Source organism: Lemur catta, chromosome 14, assembly GCF_020740605.2.
Source record: "Lemur catta isolate mLemCat1 chromosome 14, mLemCat1.pri, whole genome shotgun sequence".
Classification (NCBI taxonomy): Eukaryota; Metazoa; Chordata; class Mammalia; order Primates; family Lemuridae; genus Lemur; species Lemur catta.
The window spans coordinates 51,671,415-51,697,031 of NC_059141.1; the positions used below are offsets into that span (position 1 = coordinate 51,671,415).

The window sequence follows — 25,617 nt, forward strand, 5'->3', positions numbered from 1 at the left end:
TGAGGACGTGAGCTGCCCGCCTCCCCTCTGGCCACTCTGCCCCAGCCACCGACCCCGGCCGCTCAGGACTCCCTTCCAGGCCGGGGCCTTTGCACGTGCTGTTTCCTCGGCCTGCCTGCCCTCTCCTCAGCCCTCCTCGGACAGACCTCCCTGTCTAAGGGCCCCCCACGCCTGCCTCTTGGTGTTTGCCACCCAGCACGCTGCGTGTTTCTTTCTGAGCACTTGCCATAATTTATAAACGCGTCACTGACTGGCATGTTTGCCCGTGTTCTCACGTTGGCTCCCCTCAGATAGGGATCTTATCTGTTCTGGCCACCACCCCATCCCCAGAGCCCAGCAGGCCCCAAACCCAGGGCTGAGAGCAGGCAGGGACTGAAGGAGGGGTATTCTATCCATCCCTTGGGACAGAATTTTGGGTCAAAAAGTGCTCAAGAAAATGGCCAGTTGCTTCAGAGCTCCTCCCCCTCCAACCTCCACCTGCCAGGGGTCCGGCGAGGCCCTCTCTCAGCTCCTGGCACAGACATGTGTTTCGGCCTCCTCTCCTGCCCCTCCTGCAGACTCATCCATCCTCCAGGAAGCTGCAGAGGTAGCAGGACCGGTGGAAGCTGAGGGCATGCGGAGAGGCCAGGAGCTGGGCTTTACTCCTGGCCCCAGCATGGAGGCAAAGCATGTGCCTGCCTGTGACCTCCTCCATAAACGGGCGAGAAGCCTGTGGCCCTGCCTGTCCCGTAGGGTCCTGCAAGTTCAGCACAGCAGACGTGCGAGGACGGAGACGTGGATCTGAGAAAGGTTTGGTGTGACGAAGACTGGCCTCTGAGGAAGAGACCCACTGCGCCCAGAAGACTAACTGGAAGCTGCCTGGGGTCCCAGGCCTGGATGTCCTCCTCGTGGTGGTGTTTCTCGGTGCATGCCAGGCCCACGGCGATAGATCAGGCGCCTCGAGAAGACAGGGGAAGCAGCACATCTGCACTAGGGCAGTCAGATCAGATGAGCAGCCGTCCTTACCTAACCGGAGAGACCAGCCAGACACCTGGGGAGGCCCAAGGGCCAGACGGGGACGGGTTCAGCTGGGCCGCGTGAGGTCAGCTCCGAACAAGGGTTACGGTCGGGAGGCATGCGGGGCAGCCGGCTAACTGCCGGTGCTGTGGGTGCTATTGTTATCTAGCGGCATGTGGAACTAGGAGAATATCTGACAATACATAGTGTTCTGATTTGAAAATAGATCTTTTTCTTGAAATAAATATTGCACACAATTTGTTGATGACATTAACCGCGTGGCCAGCTCTATGCTGAGCACTGAGCATGCACTGCCATACTCTGTCCTCCTAGCAACCCCAACTGTCCCCACTTTACACCCGTGAACACTGAGGTGCGAGAGGGATCGGAAGCCCCAGGTCCTGGAAGATGCAGGGTGTATATCCTGGCTGGTCTGAGAGCCGCAGCCCCTGGTCCGGCGGGGCAGGAGAAGCCCCCTCTGGCCCGAGGGTCCTGGCCAGCATCCAGGCTCATCCCTCTCTGAAGAGGACAGTGAGGCCCGGGGAGGCCTTGGACTTGTCAAAAATCCTCAGTTGTCCCATGGCAGGACAGGAACGACTGATAGGTGCACCTACTATTGACATCATCTCATTTAATTCTCAGAATAGCCCGGGAAGTCGTACCCATTTCATGGCCCAGGAATCTGTCTCCGGAAAGCCAAAGAACTCGCTGGTGGCAGCGTGTGGGTTCGAGCCCAGCCCGTCAGCTCTGGAGACCCACTGGTAACCCCTGTGCAACCGGCCCCAGCCTCCCGGGACCTGGCTCGAGCGCTCCCTCGGGGTTCCGGGAGAGCAGAGGCCGCCCAGCTGCAGTGCTTGCAGCCTTCCGAGTCGCCTGCAGGCTCTGCACCTGGCACGCGATGCCAGCAGCCTCGGTAAACAGGCCCGGCTGCAGCCGGACTCACCCGGCCTGCCTGTGCCCGGGGAAGCCAGGCCGGAGGACGGGTTCCTTGGCATTCCCAGCAGCAGCTCTCTCTGACTCAATTAGGCCCTTTCTGAGCAAAGGGCAGCTGTGACGTGCAGAACGGGTCTGCGGTGTCAATATGAACCCAGCATTGTACGGCTGGGGACACACAATGCCCTCGGTCGACTGTTTATTTATAAATCCACACAGCGCTCACTGCGGCCTTTACGCTCAGCTCTCTCCCAAAATGCAAATTGGCTTCTTCCTGTAAGTCAAACCGGCTTGCTCAAGCTGATAAAAATCATCCCGAACAGGCTCTTTTATCTCCCCAATACAAAAGTCCTCTGCACCCACACCTCCTAGAAAGAGGAAGGCTGTCTTCACACTGCTGCGTGGGGGCTCGCCCAGGCAGAGGCCCTGAGGAGGGACACAGGGGGTCCACAGAGGACAGTGGGAGGGGGCTCTGGATCCCCCCGAGGCCTGTGTTCAAATCCTACCTCTGACACAGTCCGGCTCTGCGCCCTTACGCGCTCTGAGCACTACACCCTGTAAGCCTGTGGGTGAAACTGGGATACAAACAGTCCCTCACTTTGCAGCGTTAAATGAATTAACGCACAGAGATTGCGTGTCACCGCGCACGGAACCCAACACGCCTCCTGAACGGAGTGGTGGTCGTGGTTAGGACTAATAAAATACCTTATTATTATCTGAAGCCTGGACTCGCCACCCCCTCACTCTCTTGTTAGGGGGCTTCAGGACCATCCCTTTTGCTCTCTGGGCCTCAGTTTCCCCTACTGTTCCGTGAGCCCCTAGGAGCCTCTCTATTATTGCCTGCATCATATTCAAACAGCTTTGGGGCACGCTTCAGGGACTCTTTCTCCTCACTATCTCAAAGGCTCTTTTATCAGAAAAACAAAATCTTTTTTTTTTTTTTTTTTTCCCCCAAAAACCCATCTTACAGAAAAGCGAGCTACCTAACCACCCCTCTGCCAGGTGGTGTCAGGATTTCAAACAGCCACGAGCATCACTGAAAGGCACATGCCTTGTGCAAGCCTTGCTCGGAGACAACAGGGATCTGATAAGGGTTTGTCACCAACAACCCTAATAAGGGGCCTCCTGGGAGTGGGCAGGAAGTGCAAGGAAACTTCGCATGGCCCTAGAAGTCAGCAGAGACCAAGAGGCACATCAGCACCTCTTGGCCGAGGTTCTAAGGCTTATCCGGAGGTGTCGCAATGCTGTCGTGGCAGCAGGGCTGCCAGGTGAGGAGGAGCCCTACCTGCAGAGGGACGCCCCTACCCTCAGCCCAAGCCTTGGCCTCCTAGCACTGAACACCAGCCATGCCACACGCGGCATGTGTTCCCCGCCAGCCAGGGAGGCGAGGGTTGTTGGGACTGACCCACTTACAGAGGAGAAAGCTGAGGCCTGGAGGAAGAGGGTGACTGGCCCAAGGTCACCTATCTTGCAGGGAACGAAATTCAGATCTTGGGGTCGCCTCCAAGCAGGAGGTCCAAGGGAGGCCAGCAGCCACAAAATGGCCATGCCACCGCCACCGATTTTTGAGAAGGGGTTGAAACCCGGCAACGTCGGCGCACAAAGAACTTCCCTCCCTGCGCCTCATTTCCTCCCCACAGCGGCGGGCGGACAGCGGCTGGGCAGGTGGGTGAGTCTCGTTGTGCAGGTTGAGGACAGAGGCTCCCGCCATGTCACCCCACCAGGAGAAGCCAGGCCAAGCCTGTACTCAGACCTGCTGCTTCTGCCACCTCCTCCCCCTCAGCGTGGGCCACCACCGGCCTCCCGCCCAGCACAGGGCGGCAGGATTCGGCTCCAGTCTCCTCCACCAACAGAGGCTCCAGATTGATCTCCTAGAGTTCTGCTCTGCCGAGGTCCAAGCTGTCACACAGCTCCCCTGCCCCCCTCTAGGGTAAGTGTCCCCTCCTAACCCTGGACTTTCCTCTGGGGTCCCAGCCATCCCTGGAGACTTGGCCACTGTTGACCCCCTGAAGTCCACAGGTGCTGACTGAGCTGTCCCCAAGCACCCCGCATGCGTGCACACCTCCCTTCCTTTGTTCTGCCCACTCCGCCTCCCAGAAGTGCCTTTCCTCCCCTCCTCCTTGCCCTGTTCTAGCTGAAGCCTCTGCATCCTCAGTGCTGCCCTTGACTGTCCCCTCTCCAGGAGGCCCTCCCTGACCACTCCAGCCCATTCTCATCTCTCACTCCTTGGAACTTCTTAGCCGATTTCTCTGGAGCTTTCAGTACCTTTCTTTGCTATTCTGCCGAGTAGCCAAGACTTAATTTCCAATTTAGAATGTGAAACTCCTCAAGGTCGGGGCCTCAGGATTTTTCTCTGGCCATCCTTCCACTCAAGGGATACTATACTGCCTTAGACCGTGCCCTATGGCCCCGAGCCAGGGGATACACAAGACAAGGCTCTGGCCTTCCAGAAGCAGCTCGAGTCTACAAATGGGCAAAGAAACAGGCAGCTGCCCCACGTGGTGGGGGCTGCGCAGGGGAAAGCAGAGAGGGCCGCGGGGGTGGACGCTGCCCCGTCCAGGGTCTCCAGGCACAGGGCCCTGCCCTAAGGAGATGCTCCAGCAGGTCCCCTTAGGGACCGAAATTGCAGCGAATGGTGAATCTGTCAGGGCTCGAGACAAAGGAGCCCGGGTGGGCAGGGGGGAAAGCAGGCTGGGCAAACACCGGCCTCACCGGGGCCTCTGTCGGCAGACAGGCAGGGGGCGGCCCTGGACCCCCAGGCCCCATGAGGAAGGCCTCAGCCTGGGGGGCGAGGCCAACCTATCCTGACGGAAAAGGCAGCAAATATAAGGCTGAGTGGGAGCTGGCAGGGCTTGGCGGGGCAGTCTGGCCCGGGGCACACGCATCCCTGGCTCCTCAAATCAGGCACCCCAGGAGCTCGGCTCCCGCCGCGGGTGTCAGCCTGGTGGGTGGGCGCCTTTTTGTTTTCCCTTTTTCTGCGCAGGCCTCTCCAGATGGACCAGTGATGGGAAATGCACCGCTGCACACTGCTGGCTCCCGGCCTAGCAGTCCCGGCCACTGTCTGCGACTCTGAACATCTCAGCGAATGCTTTCATTGTTCTTGCCTCCCGAAGCCCTCTCTGGAGAAGGACACAGATTTCTGGAGAAACAAAATAATGGGGTCCCCTACATGCCGGTGTGGCGCCCCCACCCACACCCCTACCTCCTTCCACCCACACCCCTACCTCCTGCTCTGTCACTCCCACCTCCTGCTTTGTCACCACCTAACCCCAGACCTGGGAGGGGACAGGAGGCCCTTCTCTTGCTCTAAGCACTTCTCTTCCAAGCAGGAGCTCCCTGTGGGTCTCGAGCAATCCTGCCACAGCCACAGAGAGCCTCCAGGTCCCCACGGGGGATAAGAAAACCCCCAACGCCCCACGCTGGGTTTCTTTCAGTACACTCTCTCTCCCCTGCTTCAGGAGCATCAGAAAACATAGAGCACCCTGGGCCCTGAGTCCCTACCTCTCCTGGGCTTCTTTTCCCATCTGTAAACCGAGGCAGCTAAACTCAATGACGCCAAGCTGTCTCCCAGGTCCCCACTCTCATTCCAACTGAGTGATGTGCCCGTAGCAGCATGGTCATTCATAAGGGAGGTGGAAGGAAGAGGGAGCCAGGGTCGGGGAGAGGTGGGGTTGTCCATGGCTGCAAAAGCCTTAAAAGCTGGTAAAAGGCTTAATCCTGCATAATGATTTACAAAGTGACAAGTAAAATAGATTTACCGTGACAGCTTGAAAGGAGAACCACAGAAATAAAATTACACTCTGGCTCATCCCATCTCTCTGCAACCTGTCTCCTCCCTTCTGAAAACCAGGAGCTCATGAGGGCGCACATGGACACACGCAAGGGGAAAAGGGAGCAGGTGGCCTGGGGGGCTGGGGGTGTGGGTGGGAGAGGGAGGAAGGAAGAGGCAGGGCTGGCTCCTGTCCAGGGAAGGGCTGCTTGGTCCCCTATCCCGGGTGTGGCCACTGGGTCTTGCTTATTCCCGTAGAGGCAATGACCACGCAACCCTCCGAACTGACGGAGCCTGTGTGGGATTCCACCTTCAGGGGGCACGCAGCAGGCACCTCAAGGGCCTGGCACCCCTGATTTCTACCTAACTCTCATCGGATCCAACAGAGCAGTCCTGGTTTTCAGGCCCAGGGAGAGGGGCCCACGGCTTCCCTTGGGATGAGGCAGGGACTCCAAGAGCAGTGGACCAAAACCCAGTGAGAAGGAAACAGAGAAGGCAAAAAACTCTCCCAGCTGAGCTCATCTCGGAAAAGGAAAGTGAGCTGGATGAACGGGCAGCACCCCGCCTTCTTTGTCACTGCACTGCCCCTCAGTCTGTGTTTACACATATGCCAAGGGCTACTTTTTGCTCCACTGCAGCGGGCCCACTCGGCTCCAACTGGGTAGGGAGAACGACCCAACGTGCCGACGCCCCAGCCGTGGACCACAGAGAAGCTCCCCTGGGTGGCAATGAACTCCACCGCTGGGCCGGCTCCCAGGCTGCCTGCCCACCGCCCGCGGGGCTGCCCCAGCCCAGTACCGACTCAGGGTTCTCCGGTTGGAGGGGGTCGGAGGGGTGGGGGCGGGCAACCACGCCTGTGGTTTACTCATTTGCACCAATAGCCAAGGCCTGAAAAAGAAAAGCCAAGTCACAGCCCCATGTAGGGAGGAGACCAGACTCCCTTCAGTAGCTGTGGGGCCTGGAGAACTTCACCCCTCTGAGCTCTGGCGTCATCCCCTGTAAGACAGGGTAACACCACCCGCTTCAGAGAGTTGTCGTGTCAGTCTTGAGACCCCAGAGTACCCCTCCTGGTACACAACGGGTGTTCCCAAGGACGTGAGCTTTGCCTGAAATGCATTTGCAGTGGGGACAGCGAAATGGAAGCTCTGGTCTCAGGCCGGGCTTACCACATACCTGTGCGTGGCCCACACGCCCGCCCCAGGGAGCCACCGGCATTGCAGCAAAGATCTCATAGATGGGAGGAGGCTATCAGAGGCTGCCCGGGGACCCCAAAGCTCCTGCAGCCTCTGCTCTGTTTCCAGAAAAGCCTGGAGGGGCTGAGTCCCAGGCAAAGTCTGTGGAGGCTCCCACGTGTCCCTCCCTGTCACCCTCTCACTGACACCTGGCAACTCCCAGCTCAGTGAAATGCTGTCCTGCACCTTTAACTGACAAGCGCAGGGACGTGCCCAGGCAGGCCTGAACACCCGTGTTTACCCAGCAGAAGGGTGTCCCTCCCTCCTGCCCTCCCCCAGCACCGTGGCAAGCTGGAGCCCATTTGCCCACAGACTCGCCTGGTGCGCAGGCCATGTGTACCCGGCCCCAGCCCCTGGCCCTGCCCAGGGAGTCTTGCCCAAGAGGCCCTGCGGCCTGGCCCAGGCTGCTGTTGCTGAGCCAATTCTCCCAGGAAGCCGAGCCTGGGCGGGCGGCAATGCAGGCACAGCTGACTCACAGGTGTCCTCAGACCCTGGCAGCTTTGCGCAAAACAAGCCGGCCCGGGAGGCACTCCTGGGAGCCCGGCACAGCCCAGCCATTGCTCTGGCTCTAGCTGGCAAGGGGGAGGGCAAAAGGAGGGACCATGGGGTCAGACCATTAACACGGGGCTGCTCCAAGCCACAAAACCCACCAGCGCTGCACAAAGGGTAGCTGCCATTTATTATTCACCTATGCAGAGAGCATTCTGGAATGTTTGCTAGATGCCAAGCTGGTGGTGCTGCTGAGTGTGTGGGAGTCAGGAGCCAGAGGGGCATCCTGAAGGTAGCTGCATTCTTGCCAGATGACGGCTGCAGCAGTGGTAAGAAAACAGTGCCTGGGGAACTGGGGGGCAAGGGGAGTCCCAATCCACTAGACTTGGCTGGTGCCCAAAGGCTACCTGAGGCTTGAGTAGGGCTTTGCAGGATGACTAGGAGTTCACCAGGCAGACAGAGCAGAGGGGAACAGGAACAGAATGTGCAAAGCACACACAAGTAAAAGTTCAGCTGGGGCCAGGGAACAAAGGGCCTTGAATGCCAGGTTGAATGGAACAGAGAGGCATGAAGGAGTATTAGTGGAGGAGGTGACAGATCAGGGTGCCTTTTATTAAGGCCCACACTGGTGGCCAAGTGAAGGGAGAACAGGAAAAGGGAAACTGGATGTAGACACCAAGGCAGAAGGCCACTGCGTTGGGGGTGGAGAAACATTGGGAAGGTGGAGTCCAAAGGCGTCAGTTCCCTGACTACATACACCCGCAAGTCATCCTCTGAGCAGGGCATGGGGACACGGAATCCCAATATCGTGGGGTGCAGTCCTGGAAAGGAATCAAGGTGACTTCTAAATTTCAGCTAGATCAGTGGGGGTGACGGCAGCCCACCCCTAGTCCTGCAGTAGCTGCGTGAGAACTAGAACAAGGCTCCCCTTCCTCAAGACGCTTGACCACCACCACTGCCAGAAAATTATTTAATAAATGTATAATCTGCGGGGACTACAATGTGAGTACCACCCCCAAGTTTTGCAGCAAGGAACACACACTGCCACACACAGCAGTCCAAGCAGACACGAGGCCACTGAACAAGCAATGGTGGAGGTTTGGAGGCCTGGGTTCAGGTAGGTAGAAAAGGCAGATAAAATCTAACACGCTAAGAAGTAAAAATACTTGACAAAACAAAGAACAACCAAAGCAGAGTGTTTACTAACCCTTCTTGCCTTTTTGGCATGAGAAATCCAAATAAAAGGAGAGGTGGAATTATTTACTACTTGGAATCCAAAAGAGAAACAATAGCTGCTCAGATAAGGCACATAAAAGCAATGCAAAAGTGCAAGCAGAAAGCACTGGTTTTGAAAGACAAGAGATTGGCCAAAGGTATAGAAAATTAGTCTCAGCCACAGACCTCCAAAAAAAATAGATTTTTAAAAAAAATATCCCATATGATGAGCAAAACTCCAGCAAGCAAACATAACAGAGTGAATCCTGTGTGCTGAGAAACTTGGGCTCTCTGGCCAACAGAACTATTTGGATAGCTGAGAGCTTTCACTTGATCATTCAATAATTCATCAAGCTTTACTGAGCACCTTCTCTGCTCCAGGTATTGTCTGGGAACCCAGGAATAAGACCCAGCTGGTACCCAGCTGTCCCTTCACGGAGGAGACAGTCCAGTGGGGGAGAATGCATAGGGCTGGGGGGGCCCAGAGGGGAACACCTGAGAGGCCCCTGGGGGGAGGTAGCCACAGAACCGAAGTTTGAAAGGTGAGGAGGGGCGGGGAGGGCCAGTCTGTCCTTGTGCACGCGATGAAACACAAACCCCTGCCTGCGATGGCCAATGCTCTTGAGCGAGAACTTCTCGAGTTGAGGTAAGATACTCGACATTCAATTTTGTGGTCTAGTTTAGGGAGCCTCACCTATCCTGGAGGCAAAAATGCTTAAATACGTTTCCAAAAGGAGAGTTCCAGCTAAAAGGGGCCTCAATGCACAGATGGGGAAACTGAGGGCAGAGAGAGTAAGCGGCTTGTCCAGTTAGGAAGCTGATCAATAGTAGAGCTGGGAAATGGGTCTCCTGCCGCTCACCCGGGCCCATCCCTTCCATGTTCCAGGTGCCGCCCTGGGGGTGTCATTCAGCCCAACCTTGGAAAGACAAGAGAGCAGTGGTAGACAGGGCCGGAAGGCACAACTCAGTGGCTACTTGGGTCCCTGGCCACTAGGCACAGCTCTGAATCAGAGGGAGAGGCACTTCTTACACCCAGAATAAGATGCTTATTCTGAAAACGTCTGGGCTTTGGTTCTCAGGGGCATCTCCTGGGCTGGAGCCTGGGTTTGCCCGCTGCCGGCGAAACTATCAAGTGTTTTTACTGGGCTCTGGAGACCACCAACTGCCTTTCTCTGCCTCTTCTCCTGGTGGCCCTGGGAGGCAGGCACCCCTGCCCATTTTACAGATGAGCATGTAGGCCCAGGAAGCCACCAAGGGCCTCTCATCCCAGGTCACTGTTTCGGGTCTGGTAGGGAAGACCAAAAGCCACTCCTAAGTTCCAGGCAGGAGTCAGGGTGGGGTGTTAGGCAGGCTGAGGCCTCTGCCCACTCTGCCCAATGGCAGGTGCAAATGGCAGGGGCTGGACTCGTCTCAGGGCCCGGTCCCATGCTGGGCACCTTGGACCCTTGGCCTCACTGGTTTGGAGAGGCTAGATCGGAGCCCTTTGTGGCGAGCCCCCGGAACCACCCTGCCCAGGTACTGCAGGGCCGTGGAGGAGGGTGCCAGCAGCCTGGCTGCAGTTTCGTGCTTGGCTAGCTCTTGGCTTCTGAGCAATGAAGCGTAGAGACAGGAGACACGGCAAGAACATGCTGCCCACCCACTCGGCCCCGCCACCGTGGGCAGCAGCAGCCTCTGGGGCTGCCCCGGGACCTGCCAGCCCTCCGAGCGCAGGCCTGGCTCTACCCGCTGCAGCGTCCAGCGGAGCCAAGGGCCACTGACAAACACTGGCTCCGGCCACCTTCAAGGTGAGGGAAGGAGACCCAGGGGCGGCACAAGCTCAGACCAGCGTGAGCCAGCCTGGTTTCTTCCACCAACCCACCCTCCCGCTCCCACACTGCCACCTCCCTCTCTGTGCCTCTGTAAGTCACAAGAATCCCAGTGACTTTTCAGCCCAGCTGCTGAAACTCTGGGATCCTGGAGTAGCTTGACTGAGGCAGGGATCTTCCTGGAGGAGACAGATGAACCAAATGAGGAAATTGAGGCCCCAAGAGGGCAAAGGGCCTGCCTGTGATCCTGTGGCAGGAGTGGAGGCACAGGGACGCACAGAACGTTAGAACAGAGAGCCAAGCCACCCCCATGCCCCTATCTTACTGACGGGTAAACTGAGGCTCAGGAAGGGGAAAGGGCCCGCCTAAAGTGACTCTGAATTAATAAGAACCTCAGGATGGTCATCCTGGGTTGATCCCTCGGGGCCAACACACAGCTGCCCTCTTTGACCCCAACCTCAAGTTCAGGAAGTTGCAACACTTCCTTGTTTCCATAGTAACCAGCTACTGCTCCAGGAATACACTGAAATGTTTTTGTTCCCTCCTCTGTGCCGGCCCTGGGCCAGGCTGTGAGGACACAGAGCGGAAAGAGGGGGTGTGAAGGGAGGCACAGACCCGGCCCCTGTCCAAGTTGATCCCAGGCACTGGAGTGTGGCTGGGAGAGAAATGGGAGAGTGGAGAAGAACTCCTCGGTGTCTAAGAGCGTCCGGGGAGGGAGTTCAGAGATGGCAGCTTTTGAACTGGGCACTTAGGGATGGGTAGGAGTTCACTAGACTGAAGCGTGAAGGTGGAGGAACTGGCACATGCCAAGGCCCCAGGGCTGATGGGTGACTGGCACGTTAGAAAACTAGGGTGTGCGGAGTAGAGGATACGGCAGTGTGGGGGATGAATGGAAGGGGATCAGCAGGAGAGGGGTGTGGAGACGAGATGCAGAACGTCATAATTGCAAGTGTAGAACAGGATATCAGGAACCCTTCACTCTGCCTCTATTTTTCCAGCTGTTAAATGGGCACCTTGTGACAGTAGCTTGTGGCATAGAAGGTGGTAAGTATAAGAGGAAAAGGGCTCAGGTCCCCAGGACTCAGAGACTTGGGCCAGTTCTTTAGTGCCAACCGCCACAGCCTGCTTTACAGAAAGGGACAATGGGCTTCCGGGCACAGTCTCAGACAACCTTCCAAATACACCCAGGGTCTGGCCTTGTCTCACTGCCCCACTGACCACTCCGGTTCCTGAAAAGGCTGCCCAGCTGGTCTCCTCCTTGCCACCTTGTTCCCTAACAGTCTATTCTCGGCTCACCAGCCAGAGGACCTTCTTAGAATGCATATGCCGATAGTCTAGGTACCTCACTTAAAATCCTCCAGTGGCTTCCAAATCACCGAGCATGAAGTCAGAAGCCCTTCCTGTGCTTGCTAAGGCCCTCTGTGACCTGGTCCCTGATCACCTTGCTGACTTCCTCTCCTGTCTCTCTCCTTCCTTCGCTCCACCCAGCCCCACTGGCCTCTCTGCTTTTCCTAGAGCATCCCAAACATGCACCTGCCACAGGGCCTTGGCACATGCTGCTCCTGCTGCCTGGAAAGCTCTTCTCCCAGCTGTTCACGGAGTTTACTGCCTCACCTCCCTGAGGTATCCACTCAAATGCAGCCTCTTCAGAGAAGCCTTCCCTGACCCCTCCACCCAAGGAAGCTCCATCCCCCACTCATCTTCCTGTATCACCGAATCTTGGTTTATTTTTCTTCAAAGCACTTATAACTCAGCATGGCATCATACATTAAGTTGACTTGTTGACTGTCTCATCTACTAGGATGTAAGCAGGACCTCTGTCAAGTTCACCAGTGTATCCCCAGGGCCTGGAATAGTGCCTGGCACATAGTAGGTGCTTGACAAACTTGATGAAGGAGTAAGTGAATCCATCTTTCTTGGGGAGCTGGGGAAGGGGAGGCACAGACGGATCCCAGGCAGAACCTCATTCTCAGGGTGGCACAAGGACCCCAGCAGGGCCTGGCCTGGGGGCCTGGGGGAGTCTGAGGAAAAAGAAGCCACTGCTACGATGTCCACTACCACTCAGTCCCATGCACGAGGTCTGGGCAGGCCAAGGACAACCTCGGGGAGCAGAGGGAGGAAGCAGAGGGAGGCCAGGATCGGCCAGGCCGGGAGGACTTGGGATCGGACCCTGGGAGGAGTCATACCAGCCTGGATCTAGGGCCACAAATGTAAGCCCTGGTCCAAGCCTGGGCAATACCCTGTGGCCAGCTGGGCCAGACAATTGGGCAATGGTCTCTGGTAGGCTCCTGGGGACTGTTCCACCCAAGGTGATGGCTGGCAGCACCAAGGCAGCCCTGGATGAGCCAGGCAGCTAGAGAAAGTGCCCTGCTACAGGGCAGCAGCCACAGGCAGGGCCCTGGGCCGGAGGCCAGCTGTCTCACAGAGACCCTGGTGACTGCCAGCCTGCCCCCAGGGCCGGCAGTTCTGGTGAGCACAGCCAGAGGCCCAGCAGCTTTGTAGGATGAATCTGGGGAGGAACCTCTCCTGTGCCCCACTCCAGGAAAGGGCTTCTATGGAGTAACCAGGCAGGGGCCAGGCACTGGATGGATGGTGGGGGAACCTGGGTTTTAGTTCCAACTCTGCCAGGGACTTGCCAGGTGAACTTGTCCCCTCTGGGGTCAGGCTCAGCAGCTAAATAAAAGGGTTGGCTTGGATGATCTCCCACGCCTTTCTGCGCTGCCATTATCACTGCTGCACATGGTCATAAAACATTACACTCCCAGACACGGTGACACTACAGGGCCTGCGAGGCGCCAGCTCTTCCATCGGACTCTTGCAACAGCCCCCATTGAAGCCATTGGTGGGAGGCAATGCCAGAAGTTCTGACTCCAAATCCAGTGCTCCTTGCCGAAAGGCCAGGTCTCTGGGGCCCGCAGATACTCTGTGCCCTGACAGAGGGGCAGGGGGCAGAGCTGGACCCAGAGGAGTTCAGCAAGGAGCCAGGTGCAGGCCGGCGGGAGGAAGTGCTACCCACAGCCCCTGGCTATGGAGGGGCTCCAGCTCCAGGTGCAGGTGAGCGTGCTGGGAGAGGCTGGGAGACAGACAGCCTTCTCGAACTGCCAGCATGTCTGACCCTGCTTGACGAGCAGATGCCAAGCCGCTTTCTTCCCCTCGGGCCCCAGTGAGCCACTGCTGGAGCCTCCCCAGCCTACTTCTCGGTTTCACAACCTAGGCCAGGTTATTTCCAGGTCAGGCCAGAGGTCTCCAATCTGCCCAGACTTTTACCAGAGGCAGAGCTAATAAGGAGGCCCAGGGGAATCATAAGAAGGCCACCTCCTCCAGGAAGCCCCCTCTGCCTGCTCCAGCCTTGGACTCAGCCTAAAGAGAAGAGTTCTCTGAGGACACAATCCCTGACACAGAGTATGGAAGAGAGTTCCTGAGAACCGAATTCACCATATTCCACATGGTCCTGAGATGAGAACTACGGAAGGGCTATCTTTCTAGGTGCCACATGACATGCCTAGACAGAGGGGGCTGCCGGGGAGGCGGGGAGCAGCCTGTGCCTGGAGGCATGCAAGCCCACACAGGAAGGTGCTCTGTGGGGACACTACAGAAAGGGCACAAGTCATCTGCGCAGCAGGCATCAAGACGAGGTGGCAGCCAAGGTCCCATGGTCTTGGGAGTCAAAGGTCCCAGGAATACAGGAAATAGTAGTGTCCAGAGCCCTGTGTGGAGCAGAGCACGCTGCCCAGGCCCCTCTGGGGAGCTGGCTAGGAGGGAGGCCGTCCACAAGGCAGAAAGCCCACACACAGCCAAAAATGCAGGTGGAGATGCTGACCCAGGCCGGGGCTGGGGGAGCGGGAATCGGACGGGCATCCTTTTGCAGGAGGTAGTCGACGCCAAACTCAGCTTCACGGCCCCATCACCAAACACCAAACAAGAAATCACACCCAGGTGGGAGGGGGTGGGTGAGGAGAGGTTACTTAATAGGTGTAACGTGCATTATTTGGGTGACGGATGCACTAGAAGCCCAGACTTCACCATTACGCGACGTAGCCATGTAACAAAATTGCACTCGCACCCCTTAAATTCATACAAATAAAAAAAGAAATCACACCCAAAGCTTTCTGCTCTTTTCCCGGGAGCTGAGGCACAAGAAGGCCGTGGAGCTCAGATGGGCCAGGCAAACCGGGCAGGGAGGCTGGTGGCCAAGGAGTCCCCTCACTCACTCCCTGCCAGCCACAAAGCCCACTTCTCAAATCCCAGAGGGTCGGGGATGTGAGGACTGTGAGCCAGAGGGGCCAAGTGACCCATTCATGGTCACGCAGTGGGCCTGCCAGCATGAGCACAGAACCCCAGCTTGGGCCCACGGCTCTCCCCAAGGCCCCAGGCTCCCCTCCCCACCACCAGCACGACGCCCACAGCAAGGCTCGCCACTACTTCCCACCAGCAGGCGTTCTGAAGATAGGAGTGTACGTAAATGCTGGTGGGCCCCCAGCCCATGAAAAGCAGCCATTAACCAGGTGGCCAGCAGGGTTGGAGCTGGACTCCTGACCCAAAGGAGGTGAGTCCTGAACCAGTTCCGCCCAGCCTTCCTGGAAGAAGGGGTGGGCGGGAACTTCCCAATCCCCAGCATTTCAGCCAGGACGAGATGGGAGGGTTCCACAGTGAGGTCAGCTGGCGCAGGAGGCCATACCTGTCTGCCACTCCCCCTCCATCTCCAGGCCACCCTAGCCCTGTGCCAAGGCTTGTGTCCCAGGGGCCTGCCACTGTTCGTGACCTTGGTCAAGTCAAGCGGGATTAGAGGCAGGGGTTGTAAACACAAATGTCTTCATGTCCAGAGAGGTTACACAGCTGAGCTGGGATGGAAGGGTGTGTGGGCAGGAAAGGAGAAAGGTGGGATGGCAGTTCCATTCCACTCCAGGGCCAGGGACTATAGGTGGACCCTTGGATTAAGGCCACAGTTTTGATAACATTTTCAGGTAACCCCGCTGATTTGAGGATCTGAATAAAGCTGTGGACCAAAAATGCATGTTTGCAAAGGTGTGCACACAGGTTCAGGGGGCTCCCAGCCCCTGCAGGTGGGTACAAGGCCCTTCCAGCTCTGACAGGCCAATAGCCTCTACGCCCATCTCTAGGGACATGGCAGAGGTCCCACCCCTCTGCCGAGCTGGCCTTGCTTTTGGGACTGCCCAACCGCAAACAGATTTGTGGTCTGGTAACAAAAAAAGACAAGAAAAGGAGGCCAGCAAAAGTGATACAGATGCAGGCTGGACAGTGGGTAGAAATTAGGCGGAACTGCCAGGAAAGCAGGCTGCGGGGAGGATTTCTGTCCAGGTGGACGCCTTCCCTGTCCTGCCCACTGTGAGAGGCTCCCCGGGGAAGGCAGTTCTTCAGCAGGTAAACCATCCTGGACTGGATGGAACCGTAGATGCCAGGGCTGGGAGGGACCATTTGGCCTGGCATTTTCCAAAATGTTCCACTGGTCTTTTCAGTAGTTATTGAGCATTAGAAAGGCGGGTAGGTAGCGTGTCCTGCAGGTTTGAGAAAGGCTGGGTGAGGCAAAGGGCTCCTTACTCCACGACTTCCCTTGCAGGCAAATAGGTTGACAGGTTCCCAGGAAAGGGGCAGCGTACCCTGTAGCCCTCCCTTTTGGGACTGGTGCTCCTGAGAACCCACTTTGGGAAACAATGATGTGATCTCAGCTCATGATTTTCGGATGAGGAAAGTGAGGCTCCGAGGGAGAGTACCTGGCTGGAGGTCCCACAGTCAGTTCCTGTTCCCAGCGATTCTGCACAATAGCATACAGCTGACAAAGCCCAGCACCCCACCCCCCCATCCAGATGCAATCTCCGCCTTTCTAACACCTCTCCAAGGGGAACAGGCTTCCCTGGTAGGCCAAACTAAAAGGTACTTGGGTTATTACGGGGGGCCTCGCAGAGATGATGTGCCAGCCTTTCATGCTACAAAGGAAGAGAGTGTGGCGGTGCTGGGGATCAGGAGACAGGGTCCAGGCTTTGGTTGGGCCTGAGGTACCCTGTGACCTCCTCACCCCTAAGTCAGAGGTAAGGCATGACAAAGACTACGGCTACCGTTTCTTGAGCACTTACTATGTGCCAGGCACTGTGCACGTTCCATCTTCTCAACCTATGGGGAAGGCGGTATGATAATTCCTATTATACTATTAGTAAGCCTGCTCTACAGAGGTGGAGACCAAAGTCTGAGAAGTTAAACATAACCTGCCCAAAGTTACAGAGCTCACAAAGGGTGGAGCTGAGAGTCAAACCCAGGCAGTCTGAGAGGAGCCTGAAGCAAAGCAGTTGCCCAATAATTGCTGGCTATTATGATATTTATGGTAGACCTTTGGAAAGTCATTTTAAGGACACAAACAACAGCAGGGGCACGAAACGCAGACAGCAATGGAAAACTCCACCCCTCCCCACACAGCCGCACTGGCTGGGTGAGACACCCCAGTGCACAGGCGCCACCCCACTGTCCGAGCTGCAGCCAGTCCCTCCACCTCCCTGGGCTTCCCCACCTACAAAACCAGAAGGCTGGACAGAGACCCCCTGAAGGCCCCTCCCCACTTGCAAATGCCAGGAGAGAGTTTCAGGACTCTTCCCTAGCGGTCTCTGTGCCCGTCAGGCCCGCGGCCAGGTCACTGGCTGGCTGTAGCTGCGCACTGTGCTTCCCAGCTGCGGCCAAGGTCCAGCAGGGAGCAGGGGTGGGAGTCTAGGCGGGAGCCCTGCGGACAGGGCAAGGTCCGGGCACCTGGCATCTGCTCCCTTATCCTGGGCCCTGCCGGCTCTTCCTCCTGTGCTCTCACCTGGGCCTGGCACAGGTGACTCTCAGCTGGTGACTCCCAGGGCGTGGTGAGAAGGCTCCCTGCTCCCCTACCCACAGAGGAAGTGAAGGCAGGAAAAAGCCAGTGGGCCATGAGCACTGCACAGGACGAAAGTCAGCCCCTGTGCAGGGCTGGGGGAGGGGGGGGAGGACAGAGGAAGCCACCCATCCTCTTGGTGAAACAGGCCCTAGCAGATGAGAAACCTTGCACCCTCCCTAAAAGGTTTCACTTCCCTCAAATCCACAACACAATCACCCTGTAAAGGCACGTGTTGCTGGGGTGGGGCTCTGATGCCAATCCATCCTCCCCCGGCCACAGCCACGGCCATGGCCGCAGAGGATCTGGGACTACTGCTGAAGATGCCCCATCCTTAGTCCTTTTCCTGAGCGCTCCAAAGCGAACCCTGCCCGCCCCGCCCCCAGGTGCACTCAGAGCTGAAAAGCATTTATTCACAAGCGCAAAAGTAGCTAAGGGGACTGTGCTGGGCCAACAGGGGCCAACGGCACACGTGTGATAAATGTTTCATGAGCTAATGGGCTGGTTGAGACCGGGTTCCGGGCCCAGCTCAGTCACCCATTCACTGCTGACCTTGGATGAGGCCAATTGTTTCTTTCCACGGGTCAGTTTCCTGGGCTAGAAAAGGAAAGGTCAGACCAGGTAACCCAGTCAGTCTCCTCTGATTCTAGGCTACATGCTTAGGGGTTCAAACCCAGAGCCAGGGAGCTTCAGAAGTGGGAGGAAGTTTCCAGACATCTCTCCCTACTGCTCCAGAGCTAAGAGGAGGATGACAGCAGGGGACTGCTGGGGGAAGGGGTTCCGAAGTCGGCACACCTTCCACCTCCCCCTGCCAGCGCCAACCCCTGGGGGTGGATGACCTGAGTGGGAACAGGGTGAGGGGAGGGAAGACAAGGAGTGGGTGCAGTTTCCATTTAAGCCCGACACCAAAAAAGAACTCTGGAAGAAAGAGCCAGGGAAAGTACAAAGAAACTGTACATATCTTAACTCCCTCCCCATCAGAATAGCTTGGCCGTTTCCTGATCTGCATTGAAATGGACGCTCCAAGAGGGCAAGTATCTGGACTACTGGAGGAGGGGGAGAGCCCCCATGCCTCAGGGTTCCAGGCAAGGCAGGCCAAGCCCTTAGCTGAAGCCCTGGCCAGCAGGACTGTGTGTGCGTACGTGTGCATGAGTGTGTGCAGGCAGCCACACAGGCACACAGGGTAGGGAATACAGATAGGTAACTGCCAGCTGGAGGACTGGGGACAAATAAAGGCCCCCAACCCCTATGCCTGGCAATAGAAATCTCTGGGGATTCCAGACCTGCCTTGAAGACTCCAGAGGCAAAGATCACAAATTCAGACCACGAGTCCCTGATGCTCTGCCACTACCAGCCACTGAGGTCCTGGGCCAGTCCCTGTTCCTCTGTGGGCCTCAGTTTCCCCATCTGTACAGTGAGCCAGATGATCTCAAAGGGCCATGTCTGTTCTGACAGTCTGCGATGCTGAGATTCTATAGAAAACCACAACACCTACCGTCACTCAGACCCCTACCCTGGAGACCTCGGGAGGCACTCCCCAGTCCCCAGCTGGCTGTCTAGGGCTAGGGCTGGGGCACAGCAGAGTCCCCACACCGTCTGTCCTCAACAGCCTGCCACAACCGAAACCTTCAAGTGGTTACAATTACAGCCCAGCTAACAGGATTAGGGGAGCATTGAAATCCAAGAAATCTAATTAGCTCAGACACCCCGGCCTCCCCCAGCACAAGCCTGCAGTAACCCCGGCAGCTGGGCCTGACAGGCGGGGCCAGGGCCCTCCAGAGCTACAGTCATTACCTGCACAGGTGTGCCAGGCTGGGCCAGGCTTCCTGGGGAGGTGCCAGGTCAGCCTGCCCGGCTGCTCCCTGCCCTGAACCCCACCAGCTGCAGCCTTGTCCTAGGGTAGCACTCAGCTGAGCTCCAGAAAACCAGGAGGTTTTGCAAGCTGCAGAGGGCAGAAGGAACCCAAAGTCCCCCACAGGGCGGCCTGGGGACTGACTCAGACAGAGGAGGGGCTGTAGAAAGGATAGCAGCCCAGGGGGCCGAAGGGGCTGGAAACACCTCTGCCTCCTGCTCCAGGGCCAGGGATGGGGAGGAAGGCCGTGCACAGACCTGTGTGCCCAGAGGCAGTCAAGGCAGGATTTGGGCCTCAGAGCAAGCTCTGGCTGCAAGACACTGCTAAAAAAAAAGGGGCACAGTTGCAGGGGCATGGCCCCTGTGCTGCCAAATGGGAGTAGGGTAGACAGAGAAGGCATATCTGTGACCCTTCCTGGGAATAGCTCCTCCTCAACCTCGTTCTCCCAGTGCCCATTCTTGGAGTCCACACGACTTCTGCACCCGTGTCCCAGCCTGGCTGGGGCTCTCACTCAGGGGACTGGGAAGGAGACAGCACAGAGTATTGTACAGTAAGGCCCCACGTTGACTCCTGGCCTTGCCACAAGTTGTCTGACCTCTCTGAACCTTGGTTTTCCTCTCTGTTAATGGGGGTAATTCCAAACAGTAACTAACTTACACTGCTGTTACTGGGGTTAAACAAAGTTGGAGAATACTTCTAAATCCACCAAGTGCTGCACAAAGGAGAGGGGCTGTGGTTATTACTGTCATCATGTGCCCCATGGCAGGCAGCCAGCCGGTAGTGGTTAATTATTTATTTGGACTGATGTTGCTGCCCTCACTGGCCCGTAAGCACCTAAGGAGCATGAACCGTCTTACACAGCTCTGGGCCTCTCACAGGCACCGGCTTCGCACTGTGGACTCTCGGTAACCCTCTGCGCCAGCAAAGCTGGGCCCCTGACGGACCCCAGCCCTCATTATGCAGCCCCTTCCTTCTCATACCCAGCTGCAAGGAGAGAAAGTGCCAAGAGGCAAGCCTGGCATGCGAAGGCAAGCGACAGGGAGCTCCCCGGGGCAGGCCTTTCCCCACCCCTACAGGTCACTCCCAGTAAGGACTAGAAGCAGCCATTTGAAGGGGGGCCCCTACCCCGTGTCAGTCTGGCCTGCCCGGGCACTGGTCTTGAACACATGATCATTCAGAAAATGATGAGTCTGTGGTCTGAAGAGCCCTCCACGCTTCAAACCCAGAGTGAGGGTCAGGAGCTGTGGATGTCCAGAAAACAGGCACTGAAGGCTGAAGCTTCCTGGAGGTGATGAGCACTCTGTCCTGGGGGGCATGCAAGCTGAGGCTGGACAATCAGTTGCCAAGGTGGTAGACTTTGATGAGAGAGCAGCTTCTGGAAAATGCTTCTAGCACCTCCAATCCAACCACTTTGTCTTCTATCCATTCTGCGCCCAGAGCCTGCCAGGCCTTCCAGGGACACATGCCCACATCTGCCTCATTCTCCCAGCAACCAGGTGGGATAGGACTTCTGCCCTTGGAACCATTTTACAGATCAGGAAACTGAGGCCCAGCAGAGGGAAGTTACTGGCCCAGAGCAGCCAACAAGCGGACACCTTCCTCTCCACAATCTCCTTGGGTAACAGGAAGACCCACATAACCATGATGGGTTTCTGGACTCTCCCTGGAGCCTATGCCTGGGATTGGTTTTCTCAGCCTCCCTTCATCCTCTCTGAAGGTAGAGCCCAACCTCAGACTCACCCCTGGAGCTTATAGCCCAAGCAGACTGCTGCCTCCCCATCCTCAGGGACCCTTGAGGACAAAGAGCCCCCCTCAGAGGGCGCAGGCAGAGGGCACTGTGTCCTGCGGAGAGGTCAGAGCAGCCACCAGGCCAGGCTGCAACGGTGGAGGGGTAATTACGGCAGCCTGGCCTTTGTTGTCCACACAAAATCTCAGGAACCTCATAAAGATGAGGCAGCGATAGGAGCCAGGCAAGGGCCCTTGGGAGCAAAGTTATGAATAAAAACGTAGGGGACCCAGTCATGACCTGGCAGTCCCTGCTTCCTGGTTCCATGACCAAGTACCCATAGAAGCTTCCAGAAGTTAACTTGTTGGTGCCCAAACTTCTTACAGCATGTCTTACCCTGAGGCCAGGGTCACTGCCACTCATTGGACCCCCTGTATCCGTGGCTTCATATGCAGGTTCTCTTGTGACAAAACTCTCAAAACACGGCAGGCCTCAAAGTGTCTTCCTTCCTTGATCGCCTCCTGCCCCCCCCCCAAAAAATCAGGAAAAAACAGGAAAAAAAAGTGAAGTTTGCAGCTCTTCTCAGCTGGGTCCTTGTCCCTGCAATTTTCTGGAATGACTCAACCCTGGACACCTGTCCTATGTTGGAGGCATATCTATGGGAGCCAGGGATGGGGACAGTGTTGTGTTATTGAAGCTAGGGAAGAGTGTGTGTGTGTGTGTGTGTGTGTGTGTGTGTGTGTGTGTGTGAGAGAGAGAGAGAGAGAGAGAGAGAGAGAAACTGGTTCTGTGGCCAAACCCCTCAGTTTCTAGATCTTTCTTCACTTTGCTCCTGCCTGTGAGTGGAACCAGAGTCTTCCTCCCACCTTTCCTTAGGAGGGAAAAGGGACATTTTGTCCACACAAAGAAGCCAGCAACCCTTTTCTGCACAGACAAGGCTATTTATTCAAAGTTTCCCATAAATCCAGCAATTTCTTATTCCTAATTCTTCTCAGTGAGCCATACCCAAAATGCCCAGTCCAACTCTTGCAAACTCCCTGCTGCCCCCGCCCCGAGTCACTGCCACCAACTCTCAGAAGTCTAAACTTTTGAGATTTACATGTGAAAACAGCACTTCATAACCTCGTGATTTGGGACAAGGAGATGCTTCTGTCCTTTTGGGGAAAACAAAACCCAACTGAAATCATAAAATTCGGAAGAAAACACCATCTCCCTCCAAATGCATTCCCTGGGCTCCTAAGTCACACGTGCTCTGTAGCAGATACAGCTTTCAATGTGTCTTTTGTTTGATGCTGGTGTTTCAACATCCTCGACTTGAAGAGAGAAAGGTCAGCACGAGGATTGGGGTATTCACAAACCCTCCCAGCCTCTGCACCAGGACCAGGCGCTGCCAAGTGAGGGGCCAGAACACCCCCCCCACTCTGGACCCCCTCAAAAAGCAGCCGGACGGTGAAAGCGAGGGGCTTGCTCTCTCATCTAAACTTCCCTGATGGCTCACAAGCAGCTTTCACACTCCCGGGACCATCCAAATGCCAGCAAAGACAGGCTGGAATTCACCCGCAGCCACACTGCCCAGTTCTCCAGCCCCAGCACCGGCTGCTCTATCTGTACCTTCAAAAAACAGCAATAAGCAAACCCAGGCACCTCTGGGAACAGCCTCTGGCCTCCTGCCCTGCCCTGTGTAACCAGCCTGTCCTCACACCCACAAGGGAGGAGGAGAGGGCACTGGTTAACTCTCTGGTCTACCAGGCCCAGATCCCAGGTTGCAGCAGGGAGACAAACTGTTGCTCAAGAAAATCCTTCAGAAAACCCTTGGCACCAGGAGGCAGCTCCGAGCGGCTCTGCTCCCGGCGCCAAGCCAGGGACTTCCATAGGCAGCTGCCCACTGCCCTTTTAAATCTTTGGGGTTGGGCCCTACTCTCCCAAGCCCTGGGCTGTCCCCCCGGGGGGGGGGCTCCAAATGTCCGTGGCAGAGCAGAGGGAAGGGAAAGGCTGGCCGAGCAGTGCCCTCACCCCGCCAGCCCTGCCGCCAGCTTCTTGGAGGACCTCTGAGAGAACATTTGTTTGGGCTGCCAAGTTAAATCTTCCTCCCTCATGTCAGGGCATTGGAAAAGCAGTCAGGGGAGAGGAGAAGGGGGAGAGCGAGCGGGGGAAGGAGCAGCGGGAGGGAGGGAGGGAGGCGGGCGGGCAGTCTCGGAACCCCAGTTACTCAGGCATTGCCTGCCCAGGAAGCCGGCGGCTCCCGGGCTCAGCCGGGGCTCCGGGCACCGAAGCGGGGACTAGGCGGCCCGGCCTCCCGGGTCAGGCGCGGGTGCCAGGCGCCGTCGGCCCCCGCCTGGAGAGGCGGTCGCTCTGAGCCTCGCTGGAGGGGCGAACGAAAGGCAGAGGACGAAAAAGTTTGCGGCAGGTAGAGGGGTAGGGCAGGGCGGCCCGGCCGACAGGCAGTCCCCCGGGGCGGGGTGGGGGCCCGGGCCGGCTGCCCTGGCGCGCTCCCGCCCGGGTTGTTTACATTCCTGGAGTGTCTTTTAAACCCGGGGCTGAGGCCGGCTCCCGGCCTTCTCCGGCGGCTCCGGGGCAGTCTCCCGTGAAAATCTGCTGGCGCACAATGGCCGGGAAGGCGGCCGCCCCTCGCCCGCGCCCCCACCGCTCCGGGGCGGGGAGCCTGCCCTCCGCACCGCGCCCTCTCCCCGCCCGGCCGGCTTCCTGGACAGATGTCCCCGGCGAGGGGGCGACGCGCGGCCGCTGCCCGCGCCCCAGACGCCGAGGCCGCGCTCCCCACTGTTTTCTCTCCAGCCCAGACGCCAGGAATGTGAAACAAGCCCGCCACCCTCCCCCCTCGACCCCAGCTCCAGCCCCGGCCCGGGCCCGGCCCCCCAACCTCCGTCCCGGCCGGCCTCCCACTCCCCCGGGGCCACCGCCGCCGGAGACGCAGAGGAAGAAAGAACACGGGGAAATTACTTTCGTATTTGCAACGCGCGCGCGCACACACACTCGCACATCTTCCCTCTGGGCTCCCCTCCTGGCCGGGGCAGCCCCGTCCAGGCGTTGGCTTGAGCGCCCCTCGGGCTTCCGAGGCACTACAAGAAGCCCCCCACACAGCCACACACCTCGGCGCTCCTCGCGTGTACCGCGCCGCCTTTCCCCGGGCAATTCCCACACAAACAACTTAACCGCGCCCCCACCTCCCGTCTACAAAAGTGTGTGTTTTCCCTGGAAATTCAGATGCACAACTTAACACCACCACCCCCTGCCACCCTGAAATCCGGCGCCTTCCCCAGCGGTTCTCGTATACACACAAGCGCACAACTTCGCATCTCCCCACAGGAGGCGAGGGAGACCGAAGCGGTCCTTCCCCGGTCCTGCCCTCCCTCCTCCGAATCCCGGTCCTGCCCGGCCCCCGGGTGTCCAGAGCGAGGGCTGGAGGCGCGCGGGCAGAAGGCGGGCACCGGGTCCGCGCGCGCACGACCGCACTTACGCCCCGCACACCCGACGAACCCCGGCTCCCGCGCGCAGCCCAAGCCGGCTCCGCGGAGCTCGGAGCTCGCCGGCCGCCTGGGCCTCCGCCCCCGGCCGCCAAGGGGAGTGGAGCGCAGCTCAAGCCGCTGGCCGCTCGCCCCGCTCTGGCAGACCCTTTAAGGGAAAAGCCCCAACACCCAGTACCCCACGTTTGCACCCCGAGAGTCAGCGGGAAGAAGGAGGAAGCCCCGGGGCCAGCGGGCGCCTGGTTCTGGCCCCAAACTTACCGAGCGCTGCGAGCGCCGCTGCCGCCGCTGGAGGACGCGCCGCCGCCACCGCCGGGGTAGGGCCGGCTCGGGCCGGGAGAAGCGCAGCGAGGGCGCCGAGATCGGCTCGGCTCCGTCTCCTCTCCGCGCCGGCTGGGGCTGGGGTCACCGCGCTGCGCCGGCGGTGCTCGCTCGCTCGGCCGCCCGATCGCTGCTCGCCCGCCCGTCGCCCGGCCGCTCGCTCTCCCGGGCGCCCGCCGCCGCCGCCGCTCGCTTTTTTAATGTCCACAGACAGTGAAAAGGAACTCGGCGTTAGGGGGTGAGTAAGTGAATCAACTCGCCCGGAGCCGAGCAAGTTGAAGTGTCAGATTACATTGGCTATTCTATTTCCAAAGGGCCCCGCGCCGCCGGCCGCCCGCAAAAGCCGGAGCGGAGTTACGGCCGGAGCGGAGCGCAGCGCCGCCGCCGCCAGCGCTCTGCTGGGCTCGGCTTGGCTGGCGCTCTCTGCGTTCTCGCCGCGCTCTCTTTCCCTTTCCTTCCGCCTCCCCTCGTTCTCTCCCTCGCTTTTCCTTTCCCTTCTTTTCCTCTTTCTTCCCCGCTCCACTGTCCCTGCTCTCTCTAAGCTTTTCCCCTCTTGGGAAAAGCTCCCCGTCACCTTCTCCCTGGTACGCCGCGGGTTCACTCACTTGCCTCTTTCTCCCCACTCCCTTCGCTACTCCCTAACGCGCCCCCGCCAGCACTCCTCCACCCCCAGTAAGTTTGGAGAAGGGGAGAAATGCTGAGCTTAAGAAGGTACCACATTGGGAAAGAGACCAAAATCACCCGGTTCACCCGAGTGCCCCCACCCCGCGCGCCCGGACGCCTCCGCCTGGAGTGCAGGCAGGGCCTCGGGCGCTGTCAGGTACCGGAATTGGGGGCGAGCAAGTTGCTAACAAGATCTCCAAAGCCTTCCCCTGAAGGAAACTTCGGGGTTGTTCCTAATGCCCGGGGACTGGCGGGTAGGGCGAGAAGAGGAC

General features: G+C 58.1%; 1 protein-coding gene across 1 annotated transcript in view; it reads right to left on the reverse strand.

Moving 5' to 3' along the window:
* ZMIZ1 (zinc finger MIZ-type containing 1) overlaps window positions 1–24,796 on the reverse strand; it is a 227,397-nt gene extending 202,601 nt beyond the window's left edge. Inside the window, 1 exon segment of the mRNA XM_045569353.1 lies at window positions 24,623–24,796. The gene's annotated coding sequence lies outside the window, so the exon portion shown is untranslated.
* Between the last annotated feature and the right edge of the window lie 821 nt (window positions 24,797–25,617).